Raw genomic sequence first — 21,393 nt, 5'->3', positions numbered from 1 at the left:
ACCTCAACCCCGACTACGAGCGATTTCACTTCTGCATGGCAAGACAACGAGAAAAGGAGACAGTAGACAAGTTTCATGCTCGCCTTCACGAAATGGCTGTAGGATGCGAATTTCCAGACGAGGAATTCGCCATCCGCCTCCAAATCATCAACGGCATCTCCTCTGAGAAGCTGAGGAGGGCGATACTATCGGAGAAGAATGTACAGCTATCACGCATCCTCGAGATGGCGCGACTCCGCGAACAAACAGAAGACCAGGTAGCAGTAATGGAAGCAGCCATTCAGAGGCTACCGCTAGACAACCCTGGACCAACAGAAGACGTAGCAGCTATCTCCCGACACCAAGGCACCCGCCCGAAACAGAACCCGAGAATGCAACCACCACAAAGGCGCGACCAATTGTGCAAGTGGTGCGGAGGTCCATGGCACAAAGGGGAATCCTGTCCGGCGTGGGGGTCAACATGCAGAAAATGCAACCGCCTGAACCACTACGCCACAGTCTGCCTAAATCCACCGAACAAAAACGACAGAGACGCAGACCCGCGGCCATCACAAGAACCACGAAGGAAATTCGCGCCCAAAGAACCCCGCCAACCAACGCGGAGAGAGAAGGCCAGGGCAGTCGACGAATCACAAAGATCCCCAACCACGAGCGACAGCGATGAGAGTGACAGCGACTCATCCCCCGAAAGGCAAGGCAAAGAAAGGAGAAAGAAAGGGAAGAGGCGAGTACACCGAGTGCACCTAATATCAGCAGTGGACCCACGGAAATCACGACAGAAGAGGAGACCAACATGCACCATCCTCTCCAATGGAGACCCACTGAAAGTAATCATTGACACCGGTGCCACAGTAAATGTCATGCCCGTAACAGCATTCAACAGTCTCAACCCCAGACCAGAGCTCCTCAAGAGGAAAGTCAGGCTATACGCCTATGGATCGAAGAAACCCCTGCCCGTGCGAGGATCGTTCAAATCCAACTTCGCTCACAGTAACGCCAGCTGCCGGGCACGAATATACATAGTAGATGCTGGGTGCGAAACCCTCCTAAGCTGCAAAATAGCCGAAAAGCTGGAGCTAATACACTTCGCATTCAGTGCGCAACACGATGAACTACACGACCTCTTAGGGCGACACAAAAAACTGTTCCGAGGCATCGGGCGCCTAAAAGGGAGAACGGTCAAGCTACACATAGACCCCACCATCGAACCCAAAGCAGTACGGCACAGGCGAATCCCATTCCATCTGAGAGAGGCCGTAGAAAAGGAACTACTCAAGCTCGAAAACGCAGGAATCATCGAGAAAACATCTGGACCAACCCCGTGGGTTTCGCCGATGGTAGTAGCCCAGAAACCAAAACAACCAGGCGCGGTAAGGATATGTATCGACATGCGGCTCCCCAACATAGCTATCGGCCGTGAACGCCATGTCACTCCCACCATCGACAAGCTCATCGTGGACCTCACGGGAGCGACGATCTTCAGCAAGCTCGACCTCCAGTCCGGCTATCACCAGCTGAAATTATCAAAAGAATCCAGATACATCACAACATTTTCATCCCATCTTGGCCTGATGAGATACAAGAGACTCAACTTTGGGATATCATCGGCGGCGGAAGTATTCCAGCATGAGATCCGGAGAGTCATCACAGGACTCGAGGGGACCACAAACATCAGTGACGACATCCTCGTATATGCATCGAACAAAGACGACCACCACCAACGCCTAGCAGCAGTCCTAAAGAGACTCGAGGATGCCGGACTGACCCTCAACGCAGACAAATGCGAATTCAACAAAAAGGAACTCTGTTTCTTCGGATACATATTCAGTGCAGCAGGAGTGTCCCCAGATCCATCAAAGGTACAAGACATAAAAGAATTTGAACCACCACAATCGGCCTCGGAAGTGAGAAGTTTCATGGGAATGGCCACCTACTGTGCACGGTTCATCCCTGACCTTGCAAGCATCGCCAGCCCACTCAGAGAGCTAACCAAGAAAGACCAAAAGTGGGAGTGGACGGAGGTTCACCAACAGGGCTTTCAACAAATAAAAGACTCCCTGTCCGCCTCCACCACCATGGCGTTCTTCAACATAGACCGACAGACTGAACTTCTCGTCGACGCCAGCCCAGTTGGCCTAGGAGCCGTACTGACCCAAACGGACAAAGATGGCACGATATTCCCAATCGCGTTTGCCAGCAGGGCCCTCACCAAACCTGAACTAAACTACGCACATATCGAAAAAGAAGCCCTGGCTATTCTGTGGGGATGTCGCCACTTTCAAGTTTACCTGCTAGGGAAACAGGCGAAAGTCTTCACCGACCACAAGCCCCTAGTCCCGATATTCCGAGGCTCCGCCCCACATCCACCAGCCCGCATTGAAAGTGGATGTTGCAGCTGCAACCTTACAACATTGAAGTAGAATACCGCCCAGGATCGGACAACCCGGCAGACTACCTGTCCCGCCATCCGCGGCCAGCCACCGACAAAGAACAGCACCATGCAACAGAAACAGACGAACACGTCTGTCACGTGGTAGCGTGCGCCCGACCACGAGCCTTGACACTGCAGGAAGTGGTACAAGAAACAGCAGAGGACACAGTCCTAAAACATACGGCCGCAGCCATACAGTCAGGAAACTGGAAGACCTACCTTATGTCAATGTCTCACCGAACAACCACAGCCCAAGCCAAACCCAGGGCCCTGTTCGGCATCAGACATGAACTCTCTGTAGCCCCCGAAGGAGTAATACTGAAAGGACACAGGATCATATTGCCAGAATCCCTCGAAGACAGGGCGCTCAAGCTGGCCCACAGCGGACACCAAGGGATCGTCAAGTCGACCGCCTACCTAAAATCCCGAATGTGGATGCCAAACATGCACCAGAGAATTACTGAACTCGTAGAATCCTGCACAGCATGCCAAGCCTCACGGAGACCAGCAAACCCCGAACCAATCAGCTGCGCTCCACGAAGCCAAAAACGATGGGATGCCGTCAGTATGGACCACTGCACCATCGCAGGGGAAGGATACCTGCTAGTGGTAATAGATGAGTTTAGCAGATACCCTCTAGTAGAGCATGTTGCCTCGACAAACGCAGAAACCACCATCCTCACACTGGAGAAAATATTCGCCACACATGGTATTCCCAGGAAAATGAAAAGTGACAATGGCCCATCGTTCGCCAGTCAAGAACTAAGAGAATTTTTCAAAGAGGTCAACGTTAAACATCAACGCATCACCCCAAGATGGCCTCAAGCGAATGGTGACGCAGAGCGCTTCATGGGATCACTGAACAAGACCATCAGGATTGCCAAAGAACAAGGGCACCCCTGGTTGAAGGCCGTGTATCGATTTCTGAGGACACACCGACAAACCCCACACTCAGCCACAGGAGTCAGTCCAGCAGCCCTCATGTTTGGGGTTCCCATCCAGGCAGAACTACCGATACACCCAGACTGGACAGCGCCAGACCCAGACATCATCGAGATAGAAGCAAGACGGGAAAAACACAACGAGCGAGAAAGCATTGCTCGACGAGCACATCACAGAGAAATAAACCCGGGTGACGCAGTCCTCGTCAGGAACCGGGCACCACCGAAGAAAATGTCCCTCAATTTCGAAACACGCCCGTGGACCGTCACGACCACCAACCACAGCATGATTACGGCAACCCGCGGAAAAGAGACTGTAACCAGAAACGTCTCCCATTTCAGAAAAGTGCCCCAAGAAATGTGGGAAGAGCAACGGTCACCCCAAAGGGAAGAAGTAGTGCACTCACCCCAAAGACCCACGCCACAGCAGGTCACGGAAGCGCCGGAAGAAGCAAACGGTGAAGTGGAGGCCGCCACGGAAAACGCGCCACGAGAAAGAAGCACCCGATACAGTCTGAGAGAAAAGCCCAGACCATCTTCCCGCTTTCAAGGGTATGTAGTGGACGAAGTAAGCCAAAGAAGACAGCAGCAGAGACAGAGACATTCACCTACTCAGAAGTAAGACTCGATATAAAATGTTGATGTTAACCCGTGAGAATTTTGCCTCCAAGTTGGGGAGGAATGTGGTGTCACGTGTCCCGAGACGCAGGGTCACGTGACACACGAGGAAAGGAAGTGGGAAATAAAGGTATCACCGGAACTGGCGTCTTAACGCCAGTCCGGGTTTATGCAGCTACGAGTGTGGTCCTGTGATTCCTTGCTGCGCCGCCCCCGCGCACTGCGAGAACAGCGCGAGCCCCGCGCGAGGCCCTCACCTCGCATCCATCACGCCTGCCGTGCCCCGCGGGCAAACATCACATATAGCACCTCCTGCCAGGGGCTATGGTGTCAACGCGCTTTGTTTGTCGGAGTGGCAAATGAGGCATATGATTGAACAGGAGCAGATGCAGGTTGCTACATTACAAACCAGACTGCCGTATAGGGCCCTCCAAGGGGACCGGTTCACCTACTATCTGTGAGCAGGCAGCGCATATGGAGCCTTCCACGCCTCGGGGGGCTCTGTGCTGCAGGGCTATTTCCCATCCAGCTGCCTGCCAGCTCACGCCTCCACCCGGACCGGTCATGTGATTCATCACGTTTTATATTGAGTTATAACTGGACGTCCACACTCGGCGGCGTCCATTTACAGGTGAACATTAAAGGACATCCGTTTTCCCCGCTAGCCCAGTTTCAACTGTTGTGGGAATTGGCCCCTCCTCACATTGTTGTTACATTTATAATGAGGGGTGGGTGTGGACTGCTCTGGTCCTGCAAAATGTTTCATTTACATTTTTGCAGACATTCATTGTGCACAGTTTTACTGGACTAATCATATAATTTCTCATCTCGACGGAATTCTCGTTTAAATCTTTGCACTCCTGTTTGACTATTGCCATCATCTATAATATTGTACCGTTTCATTAATTTTGTAAAGCACAAGAAACGACAACAGTCAATTCGGTTTATTCCTTTTTCTCATTGCTCAGACATTGACGCAGAAGATTCTTTGCAGTACAAAGAACACACCCAACATAAGACTTTTAAAATAAATTATATCAGACTTGTTCTATGATGAATTACAAAATTTGGCTAAAGCAGCACCTGCTTGTTCTATACACACTCAGGCTGGGAAAACGCGAAAATTCAACAAGGTGTCAACGCTCTGTTGTGAGCGGTTAACCATAGAGCTCCATGGGGCTCAAAAGAAGACTATTCCATAGAGCTCATAAGAAGGATATTTCATTCCAAAAGAGATAGGGTGCCATCTGGAGAACATAGTGTGAATATTCTAAGGTGAGCTCAAGTAGGTATAATGGGGCAAATTTCGAAATAGAAGAAGTACGCTCACAGAATCTGGTAATACAACCCTCGCAACTCTGCCCTTCTCCACGCCCTCTGCAACCTATTAACCTCCCTTGCCTGGTTTATGGCAAACATCTCATCTATTACATAGATGACCTTATAATGCTTTTATATGCTATTTTATTTTGATGCACAAGTCATCTGGTGCAATTGATACAGTTAGTCATTTCACTGGCTGCTGCATCACACATTTCACTCTTAAAAGTCACCTTCGTATCCAGTATGTTATTGTATTGGGTCAGGCAAGTATGTCTTCTGTAACTCCCATGGACTCTTCGCACATTGGGTCCTATAAGAGAGGTAGTTGGTCGGTTAGTGTGGTACTGGGAAGAGTGCCAGGCTGCCGAAACGGTGGCCCAGAGCCATGTTCTGCATGCAGATAAACACCTACCCATTAACAAACGAGTGGTCATGTGTGTGTCATAGGCTGAGAGCTCAGGATGGTCTAGTTGCTTGATGCCAGCTAGCATGTAGAGGTATCATCTGAGCCTGTGGGGTACATGCTTGTCAGTGTGGTGCGATGGTCACAGAGAGGATGAGGGAGTCGGGTATGAGTGGAAATGTGATATACTTCAAGGCTAGAGTAGCCAGTGATGATGTCCAGAAGATAATCTTGCAAATTGAACAAGAGTGTGGGAGCCCCTCTACTGAGCAAGCCTAGCATTTTGGTGCTAGACTGCGCTTGTGGGTTGGACCAGACTGATTTGCAAATTAATATTTCTCCTCTGTGAAGGGGGCAGCAAGTTAATACATGGCTGTGGACCCTCCTTAGTGGAACAAATACTGTTGAGCAGGGTATTTGACCCATGCTCGTTCTCAGTAGACGGGCTCTCACTCCCTTGTTAACTTTGTAAAACTTGGGGTTTCACTCTTAGATACCCAGGGTAATCCAGACATAGAGCCCTGGCTCACTGTGCCTTAGAGAGGCTAAGCTTCACCTCACTGACGAGGCCCAAAAAGGCTGAAAGATGTGTCTGGTGTTGCTCTTGTTCAGAGGAGAACTGCCTAGCATTTCGGTGCTGGACTGTGCTTCTGGGTGGGACCAGACTAATATGCAAATGGGTATTTCCAATTGATTGTGTCCTCCCGTGTATTCTGTATTCCTCATCTTTGACATATTGGTAAGTCTGCTTGCAGCTTTGAAAACGTTTTTCCATAGTATTGGGTGCCGTGCGTCGTTGAATTGTGGCCCTCGATGGCCTTCGTCCTGTCCTCGGCTGTGACGTCGACTCTGCTATATGTAGCTTGCGCAGCGTCCGTTGCTTAGTTCAATTTTAGGCTCCTATCAGCCTGTGACAGTGAAGGCATTGAGGGAGAGGAAGGCAAAACTCCTTATGGCAGGTAGGCCCCTTACAAAATTCTACCTTCAAAAAAGAGGCTGTAGGACGACTCCAGGTTTGTTTCCCTAGTAGAAAGGCACTTTAAACATTCAAAGCGCTCGAGAGCCAGATCTCGTCATTCGTCCTTGTCCTCCTCTCACCAGAAGATGAAGAAACAACGACATAGAACATGGTCATCTTCGTCTAGCTCCTCTCCTTACAACAAGTTAATTTCTGAAGCAAGTCTGCTGACTGGGAAATATTCTGTCTCCAAATGCTGGAGGTTTTTTAAAAGGCAGCTCTGAGTGCCCCTCCGAAAGAGCCCAAGAAAGCTTCAGAGCCCACTGCGTCTGGAAAGACGACAGGATTTCTATTGAGACCACTAATCGCATGCCAAATAGCCTGGGCAGTAAGCCTCCTTTGGACAAAGGGGCTACAAAAGAGCTACCTGTGGTTCAAGAGGACAAGGAGGGAGAGGTTCTCTCTCAGCCTCTGCTTCTTTGCCCTTGGCTTCCGCAACAACCTTAAAACCCCTATGAGTCCTTGATTCACAGGACTATGGTGGGGGCAGGCTGACAGCATCTGGAGAGTTGGCAGGGCATAACCTCTGATGCTTGGGCACTGCAGACATTGGCCCATGCCTACTGCCTCCCTTGTTAGGAAGACCCCCAGATTTTCCTTCGTAGGACAATCCTTGAGAGATCCAGATCTGCTCCTCCTACAGGAGATCTTTACCCTGTTGGAGAAAGGTGCGATCGAGTCAGTACTTGCAGCTCAGAGGAATCAAGGTCGGTATTCACCCTATTTTCTAATCCCCAAGAAGGACAGAGGACTGCAACCCATCTTGGACTTGAGAAGCTTGGACAAATTCCTCAGGAAGGACAAGTTCAAGATGATAACTCCTTCGCAGATCCTTCAAGCCATTCGACTCCAGGAATGGTTGGTGTCATTGGACCTTCAGGAGGCTTACTTTCATGTTCCTATTCATCAAAAACACAGAAAGTACATGAGGTTCATGGTTCGCATTATCAGTTTTGAGTTCTGCCATTCGGGCCAACCTCTGCCCCAAAAGTCTTCACCAAGCTCATGACAGTGTTGGCAGGTGGGGATTCACATCTACCCCCTACCTAGATGATTGGCTGATCAGAGCTTGTTCTCCCAAACAGGCTCAGGATCATCTCAGTCATACTTGCCACTTCCTCCACAGGCTGGGCTTCGCTCTAATTTTCAAGAAGAGCCACTTGACACCACCACAGAAGCTTCAGTTTATTGGAGCAATCCTGGATTCATTATCAGGGAAAGCCTCGCCCCCACCCTTTCTCTCCCACCTCACGAGTTGAGGGCTCTACATCTTTTGCAGATGGTCCAAATGTTTCAGAGCGACCAGTCCCTTCCGGCCTTCGATTTTATGAGGTTGCTCGGCCTCATGATATCCTGCATTTTTCTGAAGCCCATTTGAGAATGAGGTCTCTTCAGTGGGCCTTCAGATCCCAGTGGTCTCAGTTCTCTGGCAGAATGACGGACCTGCTTCAGGTCCCGAACAAGGTTGCTCAGCATCCCCTGTGGTGGGCCTGTCGAGAGTACATAATGACAGGGGAACCTTTTTGGCAACCTTGGCCAGAGATGACAATAGTGACAGGTGCCTCCCTCACAGAGTTGAGAGCACACATGAACAACCTTTCAATCAGTCTCCGTTGGAGGCCAAACTTTGCATCAACCTTTTAGAGCTGAGAGCAATCAGACTAGCGCTGATGACTTTTCTACTTTCTGTGCGGGGGAAGACGGTCCTGATAATGATGGACAGCGCAGTGGCCATGTATTACAAGAGAGGGGGTGTAGGGTCACTTCCTCTGTGTAGAGAAGCAATGCAGCGCTGGTTGTGGGCACTAAGAGAATTAATCTCTCTACTAGCAGTTCACCTAGCCACATTTATACGAACTACTTCAAGGGCACAACATTTTCTATTTAAAACACGCACAAAGCATCTGCAGCCTAACACCTATCAAATGGTTAAATCGAATAAGGCTCAAATGCTTAGTGGACACTATATCTTCATTCGTGAAGCATACAGTTGTATGGAGTATACACATACCGACTTCTAGTCGGTATTCATCAATGCCATCCAAGGCAGTTGTTTGGATAAGGCAACACAACCTATGGCATAGGCAAGAGAGCAACAGTTAATTGCTGTTGTTCTACCGTCATAGTGATTTAGGGGTTGTTAGCTTTAGAGTGCGTTTATATAGATTTCCCAAAGTAACCTGCCCTTGGATTCAACATGGTAGTGTATCTGGGTAAGAATAGTGAGCCAAAGCCTGTGGCTTCCCCATGAATAGCAAGTCTCGGAGCCACATCAAACCCCACTTTTCCAGTGCAGGATGGTAAATTGTTTGCCCTAAGATCCAAACATAGTCGATAGAGGTTGCAAAAGACTCTGGCTTCAACGCAATCTTGCGATTTAAAACAGTTGCTGACTTTCATGGTCATACATCCAGGAGTCCATTTCCTGGTGCGATATCCTCACTTCTAGGCCCCTTAGAATTGTATGGGTTTGAGTGACCCCACACTTATTTCTTGCCCATTTCTTCTGCGGAAGCCAGTCCTCTGCTTCACCTCTGACTCCTGGAGCAACCCCTGGTCTGGATCTCGAGCCCCACATGCACGTTCACATTAGGTATGTGCAGCAATAGATGTTATTGCAAGTTGATAACAGAATAAACCCTAAAGCTTCCTCAGGAAGCTGTCCAGCTGAGCTTCTTTACAGATTGGTTCAGCGTGTCTTCTCCACCTCCCTTACTCAGAGTCCTGGATCTAATCCCCAAAACACCTCTGTTGTCTTTTGCCTACCACCTCGACGAGCTGCAACAGTCTCCTGCCTAAGGAGCCCTTTCCTGCATCTCTCCTCCACCCCACTTGCAGTTCTTTGATGTTTTGCCATGTGCTCGAGACTCAACTCCTCCCCCATTCACACCCCTCAAACGTTGGGTGTGTATCATCTTATATCTTCTTTCTCCTTCATCTACTACACCAACCTTCTCAACCCACTCTGCATCTATGTCTCCCCCACTTCCCTCTTGAATGTTGTTCTCCTTCTCTTTGATCTACTCTTCAGTCTCATCCTGAATCTACTCCTCCTCTCCTCCCCTTGATGTTAACACCATCTCTTCCTGAATGTACTCCTCTCTATCCTTGTATTACCTCCAGCATCTTCCTGAATGCACTCCTCCACGTCCCCTTCATGTTAACTCCAAACTCCCGAATGTACTACTGCTCTTCCTCCTTGATGTTACCTACAACCTCCACTATGCTCCTTCCTCATCTCTCTCTCCAGCTACTTCTCTCTTTCTTCCCTTCCGCTAGGCCACCACCCCCCTAGTCTCCACCTCGCTTCTTCTCTTCTTTCTTTTGGCCATCTCTCTCCAGCTTCTTTCCTCCTGCTTCGCCCTCAATCTTCTTTTCTTTCCACTGCCACCTTTCTGTCAAATTTCCTTCTCCTTCTTAAAAGAGTGCCGAAACCATGGACCACCCATGCCTATCTTTGTTGTTAGGCTTTGCAAATGGTTGGTTAAACTGTTTGTTAACAGGTTTTCTACTGCTTTGGTAGCCCTAACCTTTGTTTCACGAAGGTGGGACGTGAGCCTTAATCAAGGCTGCCTGCCATCTTGGAACTCCACTCTCCGCAGATCTGGTGTGGAGCAGCTACCACTGGGCTCTGCAGTTCATGTCCATGTATGGTTTGGTTCCGGGTTGATTCTAACTTAGCAAAGCATGGTTGCCTGGAATGCTGCATGACTGTAGGGGACACCCTTATAGAATGTACCATCTGCTTTCCCAGGTCTGGCATTCTCTCTTTGTGGCCAGGTATGGGCAAACCCTCCTTCCCTGGCAGCCCTAGCACTGCTCTACATGTCTTTCTTCTGAACTGCCTCAGTGGACAAAGGCATAAAATGTAAGGCTTTCAAATAATGGTAAGATATGCTATTTGCCATACTCCACAAGTCATGAAGTGGTCTCAGTTCAAAAACAAATCACCCAACCAGGACTGCGGCTGGATACTATGGTTTTACCATTTTATTTGTTTGTATTTATTTATAAACAATTGAAACACATCATAACTCAATGAGCGGTTCAGTGCTAAACAGAGCAACATGTAAAACTTAAAATTAGCCAAAGGTCTCCATACAATATCGATGGAAATTAAAAGAGTAAGGAATAAGAAAAATATAGCAAAGGTAGTCCAGCCCAGTTTAGATGGACCCAAAAAGAAACCAAAAGAAGCAGACTAAAACATCGGTATCATAGCACGAGGCAATAGAACCGCCATACAGCACAGTATGTGGTAAAAGACAGCCTCAAATGATAGGTTTTAAATTAAATTGTTTTGGGGGGGCGATGTTGCGCACAATCAAGATGGCCGCCTGATTTCGGAGCTCCCGCTCCACCGCAAGATCCGTATCAAACACATCCGTTTGGAGGCTGTTTTAAGAGCCGTGAGACGACTCCACCAACATACTATATGGCCGGGCACAACATCCGAAAATCCTGGGAAAAAACGGCTTAAATACTTCAAGTTACGGCCGTGTGAAGTTTGACCGCCGCCTAGCGCTGTGGTGATCCGGCGGCCAGAACCACGCGCATTCACCCAGGTGCCGGGGCTGTGGAGGAGCCGCGGGCCGCAGGTGGGAGGAGCCTCGTGCAGCGATTTCGCGCCCGATCGGGGTCCGGCTGAGACCAGTGGAGGCGGAGAGGAGCTGTGGATCCCTCCCCCTGTTCGGGCTTGCAGTGCCGTGCTGCGAGCTGGCTGCGGGCAGCGGAAGATAAAAACTGAGCAGGGCGGAATCCTGCTTCTTTGGGGCGACGCTGGAGCGGATCGAGGACGGAGCCTGATCCGGGTCGCATGCTCTCTGAGGTACCGGGAGCGGGCGGGTGTGAGCTTCGGGGGCAGGCATGGCTCTGGTGCCCCCGGCCCCTCCTCCCTGGCCTTGGCTCGGCTGGCGTGGTCGCTCGGGGGCCACTGATCCCCGCCGAGGGGAGCTGCCATTCCTTTTGTGTGAAGACACATCCTGAGCTCCGTGGCGGCGGAGTCCGACGGACATGGATGGGCGCTGCGGCAACCTGCGGGAGAAGTACTGATCTCCTGAGTCCTCGCGGGTCGTGGGATCCCCGGCATTGCGAGTCACCATCTCCTGACTGACCTGAGAGACGTGGGGAGCAGCCCCCGGGCCTTCTACTCCTAGATCCCGGAGTACATACCGGTAAGAAACGTGTGCTGCACGCGCCAGGCTACGAGCGCGGCTGGGGAATAATACTATAACAAACTGTATACGTGGCAGAACACAGTCCATCCGAGCTCACGAGCACTGGTGCACTCCTAAGTGAGGCGAAGCACATAAACATTTATACCTCCACCCTTACATGTACAGGCTGAGCTCTGGGGGACGAGGGGGGACTGCCTCCATACCAACGCTCCTACTGGAGATAGACATACACTGCTCTTCGCTAAAATGGGGGAACCACACAAGTCGGGCAAGTCATCCAAGACCCCTGGAAGTAAAAAGAAGGGCCCAATGGACACCTACACGAACATCCAGAGCCAGAATACTACGACGGACAGTCACCCAGAACCCGTTGGGTCTGGAGAACATGATTTGGGGGAACGTGAGGACAAACTAGCGATGTTGGTACAGAATGGGTTCTTGGCAGTAAATGTGAAACTGGATGAAATAGTGGTGACCATAGGCTCCATGAGGGCCAGGATCAACAAGGAAAACGCTCGAGTTACAGAAACTGAAAATAGAATATCCGTCAATGAGGACACTATTGCTCGCCATAGCCAAGATATATCCCAGATCAAGGAAACGGTCAGTAAACTGCAAAACAAGTGTGAAGACCTCGAATCCCGATCAAGAAGGAACAACGCACGTGTGGTCAGCGTTTCGTAGTCCTTTGGGAAGAACCAAATGGAGAAGAAACTGGAGGAACTGTTCAAATCCTTATTTGGTCCTGATCATTTTCAGAACATTTCTTGATTGAAAGGGCTCATCGCACGCTAGCGCCAGCCCCAAGCCTGGGGCACCTCCACATACGATAATTGCCCGTCTCCTGAACTACAGAGACAGAGCCACGATCCTTCGACTAACTAGGGAGGCCGGCATGCTTCAATTTGAGGAAAACCGTATACATATCTATCCAGACTTCGCAGCTGCGGTTCAGGCGAGCAGACGATCATACGAACCTGTAAAGAAACTCTTGAAAGCGCGCCAAATCACGTATGCCCTAATATTCCCAGCAAAAATGAGGATTCAACATGCTGGGAGAGCTCACTTTTTTGAAAACCCCACCGAAGCCCTGGCTTACATAGAATCCTCTATACCCCTGCCTCCCAGAGGAGCCAGACCCACTCAGAACAACAGACCGCGTCCAGCTGATTGAGGTGCAAGGTTGCATGGACCTGTCCGAACCTCTCCGAAATCTCTATTTTCTGGCCTGTGTTTATTTAGTACTATGGACAGCCTCACAATCTTATGAACAGGTGGGGTGCTGGAGAGACGGAGTTGGTGGCCATGTGAGGCAACATGACCACCCCTGGAATGCTCCACAAGTTGCAGTGGGAACATCGTCAAGTTGGGGGAGACGGTGAGGGAGGGGGGCTGGTTGAAGGGAATCCAGTAAATTGTTGTCGTTATGCAGCCCCGCAGTTTGAAGTGGGCAGTGGGTTTCATGTTACGAAACCCAGTTTGGGTAAGGGAAGGGGAGAACCAAGTTGTTGGTTAACGGTTAATCAAGTGATCTCTGAGGTGCTGGCGCAGTGCATGTTCCACGTGAGGTACATTACCACAGTGTATGACATTATCCGATCACTTCTCTGTAAATGTTGGTTGCGGTTTGAAAATGAAGCTGCTGTCATGGAATGTTAGGGGCCTAAACAATCGATTTCAAATTAGGAAGGTGGCGAACTACATTACCAGACATGGTGCCCAGATTGTCATGTTACAAGAAACGCATGCCATGGATAATACTAATGAATGCATAATGCCTGGTTGGGGTAGAACAAGGTTCTATACGAATTACTCATCCCAGTCCAGAGGGGTCGTCACCTTAATACACCCAGTTTGGGATTCACACTGGAAGGCCAAAAAATTGACCCCTTTGGTAGGTATGTCATTGTGTGGGGTGTGATCACTTGTCGACAAGTGTTACTGGTTAACACGTATGGTCCTAACATAGACCACCCAGCTTTTTATACCAATGTATATCAGATAGTCACTTCCATTGATGTGTCCACCATAATTTGGGGGGGGATTTTAATGTTGCTCTCAACCCCAGGTTAGACAGGTCCAGTACGATTGTAAGGCCACCCAGCAAAACTGTTCTTACCTTGCACAATATCCTACCTCAACTCTCCCTTGAAGATGCCTGGCGGGTACTCCACCCGGAAAGTAGAGGATATATATACTACTCCTCTGTACACGATTCACAGTCTAGAATTGACTACTGGATTGTCTCTCCCGCTGTACTAACTGCGGTGCAGACATGTGAGATACTGCCCCGCACATTGTCTGATCATTCCCCGATTGTGATTGAGATAGATTTTCGTGACTCCCCCAGACCTGACAAAAGATGGAGAATGCCCGGAGGGTTGCTCTGTGATGCCGGGGTCGTGGAAGGATTGCACATTGAAATTGCAGAGTTCCTGGACAGGAAAATAGGCTCTGTTGACAGATACTCCACGGTATGGGAATCCTTGAAAGTATGGCTAAGGGGAACCCTGTTGTCCAAATCAGTTGGACCCCTTAAAGGGGTCTGAGCCGAACTAACCCAAACTGAACTCAAGCTTGGGGAATTGGAGGGGGCTTACACTCTGACACAAGACAAGGCAACATTGGCTGAGATACAGACACATTTGCAAAAATATGGTAGGTTGGCCACTAGGGAGGTGCAATACATTGCTGCCCCGATTCGCACCCGTAGATACAGTGAGGGTAACCAGGCTGGTAGGACACTGGCCAATCTATTGAAACAGGATAGATATCCCAACCAGATCACAAGCATACAGACGCCACAGGGGGAGGTCCTTTTGGGGGAACAGGAAATTAATATTGAGTTCGCTAAATTCTATCAGCAATTATATAGGAACAAGGATACCAAAACACCCACCGAAATGAAGACATACCTAGAATCACTGAGGTTGCCTACACTCACCGAGGAGGCACGACTGTACATGGACCAGCCTGTTACAGCTGAGGAAATCGCCGAGGCGATTAAAGACTTGGCATCCAATAAAGCCCCAGGATCCGATGGAATAGAGGCGGAATTCTATAAGGAATTCCACGAAGAACTAGTCCCTGTGCTGCTGCAGGTGTGGGAGGAATCACTACAGAGCAACACCTTGCCCCCTACGATGAGGGAGGCCATTATAACTGTGCTCCCTAAACCCCGGCGTCCGCCACAGGACCTTTCATCCTACAGGCCGCTCTCCTTAATAAACACTGACGCCAAGATATTTGCCAAAGTGGTGGCCAATAGGCTTCTGCCTGAGGTCCCGAACCTGGTTCACCCTGATCAGAACGGGTTTATCCCAAACAGGTCCACGGCCCTCAACCTCCGCAGACTCTTTGGGATCATGGCTCAGATAGATCCGGAGAGGAAAGCAGTGGCCATATCCCTAGACGCCGAAAAGGCCTTTGATTCGGTGTCATGGGCCTATTTGTTGACGGTGCTGGAGGCGTTTGGTATTGGTCCCCATTTCATTGCATATATGAAATTGCTATACACGGAACCTGGAGCACGAGTGCTGACCAATCAAACTATCTCTGATCTGTTCCTGTTGGGGAGAGGCACCAGGCAAGGTTGCCCATTTTCACCCATATTGTTCGTACTGACAGAACCTATGGCGATTGCGATCAGGCTCAGACACTCAGATAGGGGTATTAATTTAAGGGGGGCCTCCCAGCTGATCTCTTTATACACGGACAACACCCTCTGTATGTTCGTGAACCCGAAAACAATATCGCTCCCCTGATGACTGAGATTCAAGAATTTACTGCCCACTCGGGATACTCCATAAATAAGGCCAAGTCTGAGGTATTCCCACTTACACCAACAACCATGTGCCCCAACTCTACATACGGACTCAAGTGGTCTGCAGAGTGCATTAGATACCTGGGAATTATGGTCTCAAGGAATAAACACACGCTTTACACGGACAACCACGAAAACACACTCCAAGCCCTGAGCACTAAATTGCTACTACGGGACCGCCTCCCGATATCACTGCATGGAAGAGTAGCGGTCCTTAAAATTATAGTTTTACCCAAGCTGCTATATCTTTTTGTTAATATCCCCATATGGCCGGGCCGGCTCTTTTTCAATAGGCTTAGGTCAATGGTGACAACCTTTCTTTGGAATGGAAAAACCCCTAGAATAGGCTGGGAAAAACTGATTGAGCCATATTCCTCGGGAGGTATAGCCACGCCTGATTTAGAGTTATACTACTACATGGCCCAAGCCGAATTTTCGAGGTAGTGGCATAATGAACCTACTGGGCCCCCACACACAGAGATAGAAACACTCAACACACACTATACTAATATAAAGTCTGTGATATTTGACACATGCTATAGCGACACATGCGAGTTGAACCTGGTGAGTTGTACAGTTGGTGCGTGGAAAGCCATATTTAAAAAACTGGGTGTTGAGTCCCCATATAACCCGGAGACCCCCCTTTGGAACTACCCTGGCATACCACCTACACATGACAGTGACTTGCGAGAGGTTTGGGATCCCAATGAGGAGATGAAGCTGGGTGACCTATTCGTTGATGGAAGGTTTGCGACCCTGCAGGAAATTACTAGAGCTTTTGGTGGGGGTCCGCTTAGGGCGCTTCAGTACTATCGAGTGCGATCAGCATTTCAGAGACGCTGGTCATCCTTCCCCGAGGAACCCCCCACTCATCCCTGTGTACAGTTGGTAACATCTAGTGACAGGCTGGGGATCTCAGGACTATATGCTGCGGTTCAAACACACTCCCCCTCGACTAACATGGTTAAAGTAAAATGGGAGAGGGATATGCAGAACTCCACAGATGACCAGACCTGGGAAAGGTACTGTTCACTCACCAAACGAGTCTCCCTGAATGCTGGCCTTCATCTAATTCAGTTCAAAAGTGTAAATCAGTTTGCACTGGATGAGTCGGGAGAATGTCCCAAATGCAAGGCAGATGGGGCGGGTGCATTTCATATGTATTGGGGATGTCCGATAGTGGCAGGTTTCTGGAAGGACGTGGCAGAGATGTTAGAGGAAATCACACAAGTCCCCCCTGCAGTAACCCCGCAGAAATACTTGTTTCGAGACATAGGCAAATGCTCCGAAAGAACCAGAAGACTCTTTAATGTTTCGTGTGCAGTGGCTAAAAAATGCATTCTACAACAGTGGAAGAGTACTGGGCCGCCCACTATGAAACAGTTTCTTAAGGAATTAACATATGTTAATGAAGCTGAAGAGCAGTCCATCGATGTGTAGGCCCAAAGACATATGGGGGCCCTTCAGAATGTTCTTGTGTGACAAGATCCCAGAGTAAAATGATACTGTGTGACCTTGATGTTTATACGATATGTATTTAATTTGACGTTTCTGCATTGTGGTAACGATGTAACTGAGCTCTGTATCTCTTGATCACTAATAAAAAAGAGTTTTAAAAAAAAGAAATTAAATAGTTTGTGCCAAGTCAGTAGACCGAAGGAGAACATTTCAAAGGGGTTGGAGTTTCTTGGAGAAAGTCCTCTCAGAAATATTCTTAATTTGGGGCTATCCAAACATGATATCGCTATTAACCATGTCTACCTGAAACTAGTACAACTGTCAGGCTGCTCAGCTTTCAGAAGTATACTAGTGGGTCCTGGGTGGGAACCTGGAAATGATGCGGGGTAGCGCTCATGTAAACTGACAACTGGTGAGCAGGTTAAGCCAGGACAGATATTTCCACAGGTGTAGTGTGATCAGAACTGTTAGCACCCAACCAAGGTCTATTGCTACCAAGTGGGCAGCTAGTTTTTAAGCTTTTCAGAAATACAGAAAATCATTGAAAAGGCGGATCACCCATGGCAAGCAATTCCTTCGGTTGGCTGCAAGGAACAGCAAGCATTGGCAAAGCCAACCGGTTTGTCTTTATTGTAGAAATGGGACAGGGATTTCCCAGGCACTGCCATAATGGTCCTACCTGGCTGTATGATGGTAACTGTTGTAAAGAGATGTGAGTGATTAGGTACAAGATAGCCGTATTTGTCAAATGTCTATCTAATACCTAACATAAGTCTAAACAGTTTGCTTTGCTAAAGCTTGTTTTTAAGAAGACTTTCGTGCAAAGGCATACATACTGCTTATTAATCAAGTGGATGAGGGCACACTTGTTTAAGACATTTGTATTCTACCAGTAGCATATTTATGCCTGCAATCAAGCCATTCACTCGTAGAAGACTGCATTGGAATACCACTTGCAGACACATACAGCCCACAACTTGATGTTACTGCTCTATAAAGCTGGCTGTTTTGGGCAGGGAGGGGCAGGTAATGGCTGGGGGCAGTCAATGGATGGTTAAATAACCAAGTAACACCCAGAAGCTGTGTGCCCCTCCTTACATCCCATGTCCTTCCTAGCTGCATTCCAATGCAATGTCCTATGCGAATGGAGGATAGCACAGGGGCAACACGCTGTTCTTGGAAGCAAGACCATGCAGAGCAACAGAGGTTTGAATCCCAGATCCGCACTTAGAAACCAAACTCAGGTATGGTATCAGGCACGTTATTAAATACAAATAAAATAGTTTCAGCTTATAAGTGCCAAAGCTAAAAAGGACCTGCCATCCAGTCACACAGTCTGGTACCAGGAGCAAATGTCAACAGATTGGTTTGCGTGTAAAATAAGGGAACACACACGTATGCTTGCCATGATGTAAATCACTAATGGTACCGTTGATGTATGTTGCTCCTTTAAATAAACGTGAAATAGAAGAGCCTGGAGAGGAAGTCACATTATGGGAACGAGCGGTTGTGCACCACACACATAAGCCTCCCCAGGTTGAATCTACGCGTCGTGACCTGCACTCTCGCAGGGCGTACAGTTACAGGCGAGATTATTTTGCAGTGCTGAGATCCTTCTCAGTCACCCCAGGGGGATTGGTGTAGGTTGGCCAGCGTGCTGGGAAGGGAGAAGTAGCAAGCATGTTTCCGTTTTGCATACACAGTATTGGCCTCCATGCATGAGCAGTGGTTTACGGATGTCTGCAAAGTAGAAGCACAAAGCGTCGCCGCGCTTTCCATTTATGAATACATTTTCCCGAGGATTTAAATGTATTTATTCAGTTTTGTAAAATACTGCTGAGCTAACAATATGGGTCATTTCACAGGCTTAAGGAAGGAGAGGGATCATAGTAGACCGGTTTAATACAATCTGGGAAAAACTGCTGAAAGGCCCTGCAGATATGCCAGATACATCTCAACCAATCCACGCCGGAATAATTGCTCCTGTCTAGAATTTCTTTCAGTTGAGGTCTCATTTCCCTGAACTGGAGGCAGTCACCCCTGATCAATGTCAGGCCGCCGCATGACTAGTGTAAGCGTATGTACAGATTTCACATGATAAACATGTCTGGCTCCTTCCACTTTTGCAGTCAATCCCCAAATCCCATTTCCAGGGATTTACTCAGTACTAATTTACCTGGAGCTCCTACTCTGTTTGCATTGATCTGGAACACTCTACGAAAACATATCAGATTAGCCCCTCTCTCCCACGCTTCAAGATGTGGCTTTGTTAAAAAAAAAACACCTAATTGGACGGTGATCTCTGAATCCCGGTCCCCACGGATCCCTAACCCCCTGATCGGATTGATCCACTATACTCGCACCCGTGCACACGCCTCCATTGCTTGTCAGCTGGGTGTGGGCCTTAGGCGTCTTGTACATGCATGCAATCTCAAGACCTCTGGGAGAAGGGTTTGAAGTGGTGGATATAGAATGCTATTGTAATCACTCTTGTTGAACGATATCGCCGTCGAGAGGCTATACAGTAGATCGATCCTATTATATCATAGGCTGCGTCCATTCCTGCCATGTTACAGTACACAGGTCATGCTTCGCTTGTAGTTCTAGCGCAGGGCAAACCAGCCAGTTTATACCCCGGCGGAAGCAGGGCAGGACCTGTCTGGATTGCCGCCACGTGCTTACTTTGACCACACTTACTTTGACTACGTTTTGGTGTCATCGTGTAGCTCACAAACATGTATTTTTAATGGCGGGTTGGGGGTTCCACCCAGGCACTCGTACCCTACTCACCCCACCTTCACCCCTCCTACGCCATAGGCCCAATCAACACAGATATATATATATATGTATGGCATACGACATGCAAGAGTCGACCAGAGCATGATCGAACATAACCACGTACTACGCCTGGAGTCTTCTGCTTACAGCCTGCCACCATTATCCGCTGGAAGCCAGGGCCTCCTTTTAATAGTGCGCACTCTACAGTTTATGCAAAGCTATTTGTTAGGAAGAGAAAGACGCCTAAACCATGGACATGAGAGTTGACGTAATAGATGATAATAGCCCACTCTACATGTGCATTTTTGAAAGACGCCGTACATAGCATTTTAAACCATATCTTTTAACTTAAATGGATCAAAGCAGCAAACCCTTAATCATGCAGCGCCAATCGCTATTTAGGGCTATTTTGAGAGAGGGAGCTGGAGGGAGGGGGGTCCAGCCCAGGCTCCCGACCGATGTGTGACGGCGCAGTACTACATCTCCCTCTGCCCTAGTTAAATCAACTGCACGCCGTAGATAACTACTGGGGAAAGAAAAATCGTTCTGCCACAAGCCGCAGCACAAATATCCGGATTCAGGCTTCCAAAATCACACCCCAACTTGGCTTTCTGAAATTACGCTTGAATGTTTCACATGATGATATGAGCCATTTTGCTTTTCCCTTTTTGTTGCTGGTCCAATCTATCCTGACGGACTCCAACACCAGTATCCGTCGCGCTGCTGCTGCTGTTCAGAAGCAGCTGCAATTCTCAGAGAATCGTTTCAGGGCGGTCTGGGCGCCGCCATTTGTGTAGTGCAGGGCCACTTAGCGCAAGGCTTATGATAATGTTCAACTTGTAACACAATAAGTATGGATTTCTTGAGTAGGTCGAGTCGGTAGTGGCGGGATTGGGGATGAGATAAATACGTTTTGGGCCATATCCTCTCAAGCGCCTTTGCCTGTCTTTTGTGGATCTCCAGTTCTTCGTTGAACCATTTATTTTATGCCTTTGTAGGGGTTTCAATGTTCTGGGATCAATAGTGGTAGCATTTCATGGGAGCACGTTTGTGAGGCTTCTAGCGTGACCATTCTGATTGGTCTGTAGATTGTTGTCATAGGAGGTTAGAGTTTGGGTTGCAGTTGGGGCTTTGTCCTATGCTAAGCTATACAGAAGTTGTCCATTAGAAATGTTTTGGTTTATGTGAGCTTGGCTACACAGTGGATGAAGGCAATAATGAGGTATAAACTGTGACTATGCCTGTTGTTCAGCCCCTGGCTCATTTGATTAAAACCTCACTTACACATGTTGGACATTAGCTTAAAGGCTGTTCAATTGTGGATCCATAATTTTGGTTCGCGCAATTTGAGCAATTTGTTTTTACCATCTAACACGGATGTCATTATGTACAATCATTTTTCTAAGAAGGAGGTACTATTATT

General features: G+C 48.6%; 1 long non-coding RNA gene across 1 annotated transcript in view; it reads right to left on the bottom strand.

Annotated features, from left to right (window-relative positions):
- Positions 1-21,393, bottom strand: part of LOC138467109 (uncharacterized) — a 1,381,370-nt gene that overhangs the window by 914,677 nt on the left and 445,300 nt on the right. The window lies entirely within an intron of this gene.

Source organism: Ambystoma mexicanum, chromosome 4q (genome assembly GCF_040938575.1).
Source record: "Ambystoma mexicanum isolate Mex_15411 chromosome 4q, UKY_AmexF1_1, whole genome shotgun sequence".
Lineage (NCBI taxonomy): Eukaryota > Metazoa > Chordata > Amphibia > Caudata > Ambystomatidae > Ambystoma > Ambystoma mexicanum.
This window is presented reverse-complemented; position numbering and strand designations above follow the sequence as displayed.